General features: G+C 35.9%; 1 protein-coding gene across 5 annotated transcripts in view; it reads right to left on the reverse strand.

Moving 5' to 3' along the window:
• Positions 1-6,169, reverse strand: part of PLAG1 (PLAG1 zinc finger) — a 39,357-nt gene extending 33,188 nt beyond the window's left edge. For all 5 annotated transcript variants that reach the window (XM_011359172.2, XM_023530053.1, XM_011359170.2 and 2 more), the window contains exon 1: positions 5,975-6,169. The gene's annotated coding sequence lies outside the window, so the exon portion shown is untranslated. The remainder of the gene's footprint in view (positions 1-5,974) is intronic.
• Positions 6,170-6,202: the final 33 nt, after the last annotated feature.

Genomic DNA, 6,202 nt, shown 5'->3' on the forward strand with positions numbered 1-6,202 from the left:
AAAAGTGTTTTAAACTTTCTGATGAAGAATGAAGAAAATAATTTCCAATAGCTTCTAAGATTTTTCAGAACACTTACATATTTAAAATAATCTTTAAAATCTTTTTTAAAAATAGCAGAAAATGATTTTTCCTTATTTAAAAATAAAGAATTCCAAATAAGTACTACGAATTATTCTTAGAATTTAATTTGGTTTAATTTAAATCTAAGAAGATATAGAAAAAAGCTTTGTGGGAATCAATTTTCAAAAGGTTATTATAAAATGAGCAATTTGTATTAAAACACTCTCTTAGAGGTCCCCAATTATCACTCTCATTTGGGGGGGGTTGATTTATTATTTTTGCTTTGCAGTTAGTTCTTCTTTATTCACATAAATCAAAATTTAAGTTTAACATTATTTTATTCTGAAATTCTCATCTACCTAGTTCTGTCCCATCAATTTTGTGCATTTTAGTTCATACTTATATTCTTATACACTTTCATTACCTAAAACTCTTACTTTTAAAAGGCACCAAAAAAGAACATTTTTGCTTTCTAACATCTTCACATTTCAAGATTTTGTTTTTAGAAATAGTTTTCTCTTAAAAAAGTGCAAGGAAATATTTCAAGCAAATTGCTTATCCTATTAACCTAGGACATAATTGCCCAAGTTCTCTCATTCTACACATACACATACATTTCTTAGGTAGTCATCTCAAATTCCCAACACACACTGTGGTTTAGTTTTAATACCGTGATCCTGCAGTAACTCTGTTTACAAGACATCCAGGGACTTTTAAATACTAACAATTTTCATGCAGCATCACACCACTTTACTTTTTAAACATGAGATATTATTTCTGTTTTATAAAAATGAGTTTTTGTTTTCTGATAAACATTAGGAACAAAGAGCAAAAACCTTTACACCTTAACAACGAACACAAAATCACAAAATCAGAAAACAAAAATACCAAAGCACCCTTGGTAGTTCCACATCACCATATCCTTTTCAATACCACCCTGGAAAGAGGAGGCAGGGACAGGTGTACACACTGAGTAGAATGCAAACCTCTGGGCAGGAGGCCAAGCGATTCAAAAGTAAAAATCAAATTATGCCTCTGTAATAATTTCTACTACATTTTCATTCATGTATATTCCTAATAACTTCGAATGTAATAACTATACACCAATATTTTTATAAAATATGATCTAAAAGTTTTCATTTAATTTCTCAAATTATATTTAAAAATTAAATTTGTTAATGAGCTATAAAAGTTGTTCTGTTATAAATGAAAAGTACTAACACAGCAGATGTCAGGTTCAGGCATTTCAAAAAAAAAATGAGGCAATGAAATAAATACAAAAAGTAAAACTTAGTCACCTCCTTTTCCATTTTATGATTAGTCTCATCATAAAATGGAAAAGACTTCCCATGCACGAATTCTAAAATCATAGTTAACTTTACAGTTCATCAATCTGATGTATCCTTCCCTCGCATTTAACTTATTTGTAAATACTTTTCCAAGGCTACCTAAACACTAATTGATTAAATATGCTGCCTGCATTAATTCCTCTTAAAATTAAAGAAATTAAAGGTCCACTTTTGTTTTGTTTTGTTTTTGTTTTTTTTGCAGTATCTGATACATTTTCAAAGTACTCCATGTTTCAGAAAAGGTGTTTATCAGGTACTTAAAACATTTAAAAAATGGCTCAAGGGACAATTTATAGCCCTTTTACCTTTAACATATTCACTATCTTGGAGATTGTTGAACAGATTCAGTTGTTCTTTCCTTCTTTTGAAACTCTTCCCTTACTCAAATAACTAAAGAATCTAAGATGTTATCAACATAAAGAGAAGAAATTTATATTTATTTCTTACACATTTGGAAACACATCAAAAAGAACAAGTATTCCAGGCAATGTAAGTAAACTTAGTAAAATTTTTTTGAGTGTATGTGTGTTTTTCATATACCTTAATTTTCCAAAGAACAGTATTATAAATAAAAAAATATTAATATATTCCTAGAAAGAACCAATATTTTGATTACACAGCTCAAGAGGCAAATGATTATTGAAACAAAACTTCAGAGATAGTTATAGATATGTTTCAGTTATCTGGCTTTTCAAATCTCAAAGACAGACACATTACATTTAATTTAACAAATGACAATTTAATCCTGAGAAATAAAACTTCCAGAATACTAAACCAAAATGTACACAGTAAAAACCAGGATTCTGTTAAAAATGAAGGAAAAATCCCCAACCTTTGTGTAACATTAAAACACACAGGATCATTAAAAAATTTTAGCTATATTGATAAAAGCAAGTTCAGTCACTTATTTAGCTATGTCTGCTTATTAAAATATTTTGGTTATAATAAATACATAGATATAAAATTTTATCAACATTAGCCCACATTTATAAATCATCTTCAATAGTACCTAAATTCCTTAAAGAATTTCAAATAGCAAAAATAGGCATATAAATTTCAAGTAAGAATCTCAATCTATGAGGTTACTTTAATTCTAACTGAAAAATTCTGAACATACCATATCCTTGGATTATTTCTGTAAATTGGTATAATTTAATTATAGGTTCAAAAAAAAGGATGGTCAATGGGCAATATTTCTAAGGCATTAAAAAAGCTCAATACAACCAATTCAAATTAGATATTGTGTTGTGCCTTATGTAAAGAAGACTCTAAGGAATCACAGATTTTATACTTGTGCACTAAGAATGCATGTTCTAATTCAGACAAGTAGCTGGTTCCGTCAAACCCAAACCCAAAGAAAGTTTTGTATCACCCTTTGTGAGAGAATAAATCCACAATACCAGCACCTTTGTTTAAATTGACAAGAATCATAACTTGAAGTGTCCAGACAACCTGATGAACTCAATGGTCTAAAATAACTGGAGGAAATACTCTTCCTTAACTTTTACAGAAATTGGATTTATTGGTATTAGTATCTGGTTTGTCAAAGTGGCAACTATTCAAGATCCAAAAGACTCATTTATTTTAAACACATAGCCTAATTCTGACTACTTATAGTCAATATAACTGTCTTAAACCAAAATGCAATGTAAATGTAAGATAAACTGCAAAGGTTTTATAGGTATTAATGGCATTCTGAAATCTCTGGACAGAAGACTATTTTGGGGAGGGAGGAAGTTCCTCTTCTCCACTGATAGTTTAAGCATTTCCAATCAATTTTGATTTAATAGTGGTTAATGGGATTAATTTTTGAGTTCTTATAAAGTTGTAATTGCTTCCAAAATCAGAAACCACAAGATGATGTACTCAAATGCTACACTGATATAAGGCTGTTATGGAGGTATTTACAGAGAAGTGCAGATAGGAGCTCAGTTGCGAACACAAGTTAACACACAATGGATTCCAAAATAATATTTTTTTCGTACAGTATGGCAAGAAAAAATACTCTGGATAAAGAGTCTAAAATTCCAGCTCTAATTTTAATCCATTTCTACAAATCATAAAAACAAAGGAAACAGGCATTTATTTCAGAAACTCCATATACCTGTGGAAAATGGAAAACAAGTAAATTTTATTCAAGATTAACTTTAATCTCAAGTAGAATACACCTAACAATTTACATATTTTAAATTTTGTGAATACTGTAAAAATCTAAACCATTAGAGGCAACAATAGTTTCTGATCAGTAAATATTTTGTTAAATAACAAATAAACTTAAAAGATGCAACTGATAGGTCTCAGGATTTCAAATCTTTTAATTTCAAAGGCGCAGAGTTATAGCACATGTATAGGATGGGCTTTAAAAATGGGTATACGTAAACTTTTCCATGGTGTTGGTGTATGTGCTTTTTTTTCCTTAAAGAAATGCCTATTGCTTCCAGTGCTAAAGAATCTCCACCAATCTGTCTACAGTTTTCAACCAGAAGTCCTCATTGTACCTAAAGCCAAATTGAATATTAGGTATTTTACAGCTTTTTACAAAATGGCTGTAAAATCACATTATAGGCAAACACAGCTCTTTGATCTCACTGCAGAGAATTCATAACTGTTCAATAATGCTATACCATTACACCACACACCTTAAACTATTTCCATTTTTCCACAATTCCTTCCAAAATCAGCTTGCAAAGCAAAGCAATGTAACATGAAAAGTTCCTGGGAGGGCTTGTTACACAAAAGAACAATTTGGAAACAAACTAATCTACACAATATCCATCTTCTGTTGAGCTTGTTTATCCCTCTTTTGCCTCCATCACTCTTAAAGGTGGATGCACTTGAGTAATGGAAAGAAAAGGCTCTTCCATCACCACACACCCTTCCAGCACTTCTGCTTTTGGTCCTCAGACAGTGATTCTGTGTAGGTGATGAAAATCGTAAGAGAAGCTGTCCCTTTAAAATGCCCTGCTCTGTCCCATATCCCACGTGGAACCAACATCAGCAGCACTTTCCCATTAACTTCAATGTAATTCAAGAGGCATCATGCTTTTAAATACATAAAACCAGAAATCCTCAGCTTAACATTCTTTACTGAGGATGAACAGGTGAAGCAAACGTGTCAGGAAGGGAGAAGCGAAGCAATCCCCACCCCTCCCCAAGGTGCTCCAGTCTCGCACTCCAGTCTCGCACTCCAGTCTCTCAGAGCAACATCACCTCTCTACCCCTCCTCTGTAGAGCCTAGTTTAAAGAAAGGAGGGAGCCACTAACAAAACCTGAAGCATAAATGCGACGAAAATGCAATCTAAAGCCGGAAAGGTTTATTCTTCCAATCACACATATTAAGTCCATTAAGAAAAATGGCATCACTTTTTTTCCCACCAAACCCCCCCTAAAAAACCGCAAAGATCATTAAAAGAGAGTTATAAAATAGCAAATATAGTGTTTATCTTATCTCAGATCAGTCCACATTACCAATAAGTTTAGCAGTTTCTGCACTACCACCTCCCCCCTCCCTCCTCCTCCTCCTCTTGCATCGGATTTTCACGTTTTCTCATTGTCGGTTGAGTTATAAAGGGCTTTTGCCCTTCGAAAGTTTCAAAAAATAAATAAATATTAACTCCTTGGTCCCTGCAAAGTCAAAATGGACTTCAGGGGAAAGGCGGTTCATACTTTTACCTTTAGCGAAAAAAGGGGGAGCATCCCGGATTTTTAGGGATTTTTTGCGATTTTTTAAAAATTTTTATTTGGTTATATGCCTGAGTTCTCCCTCCATTTTGGTTGTTTATGATACTGACAACAAGCTGTCCCTGCTCTGTGCAGATCTCCTGCTTTCATTTAGCACCCCCTCCCCCTACCCCCCCCTCGCAGCCACACATCCAGGGTTCACACCTCCCCCAAGACCCCGCACCCGGACCCCGACTCGCCCACCTGAGGAAAGGGCAAAAACAAATTCATCCCCCCCCCCCAAAAAAAACCCCTCTTTTGAAAAAGGGGCAAAGTTACCCCAAGTCACTCAAAGTGCCCCCCAAATATTGCCGACTGCGGGTTTCCGCCAGGCCCTTTAGGAAGAGACCTTCCCCTGGGATGTTTTGGTGGAAAACGCGGAGAGTTTACTCTCAAAACCGAATTTATATTAATTTTTCCCTTATTTTTCGGGTCTCTAATGTCTTCCGCTCTCGCTGCTGCCGCTGCCGCTGTCACAATATTCACAGCACCAGAGAGGAGGAGGAGGAGGAGGAGGAAAACTTTTCAAACTTTCCAGACCCTGAATAAAGGGTTTTTTTTTTTTCCCACCGACCTCACCTTTGGGTCTCCAGCCGCATCGCCCCCTGCCCAGTCAGCAGCGACTTCGGGAGTCCTCACACCCTTGCTTGGTAATTTTATTTTATTTTTTATTATTATTTTTCTCTCTGGGGTCCTGAGCAGGGGCTGAGAGTAGCACAAACTTTTCCTCCTCCTGCCGCCGCCGCTGCTCCTCTGCCCCCTCGGCTAGTCCCATAATTTAAATAACCCTGATATTTCTCCCGCTAAACGCCTCTCCGCCGCCCCGGACCCCGAGAGAACTCACCGCAGGGCTTTAACATCCTCCCTCCGGCCCGTCCGCCGCCTTTACACCGCCCGCGGAATTTCTAATAATTTTTTTCTCATATTTCGGGCTGGACGCGGCGGGCCTGGAAATTGTTTCCTTACGCCTCTTTCCAGCAGCCATTGTAGTGTATGCGCTGCCCCTGCAGCCCAACTTGCAGCTGCCGCCGCCGCCGCCGCCGCCGCCGACGTCGCGCCCACCGCCGCCTCC

Source organism: Pteropus vampyrus, unplaced genomic scaffold, assembly GCF_000151845.1.
Source record: "Pteropus vampyrus isolate Shadow unplaced genomic scaffold, Pvam_2.0 Scaffold45, whole genome shotgun sequence".
Taxonomy (NCBI): Eukaryota; Metazoa; Chordata; class Mammalia; order Chiroptera; family Pteropodidae; genus Pteropus; species Pteropus vampyrus.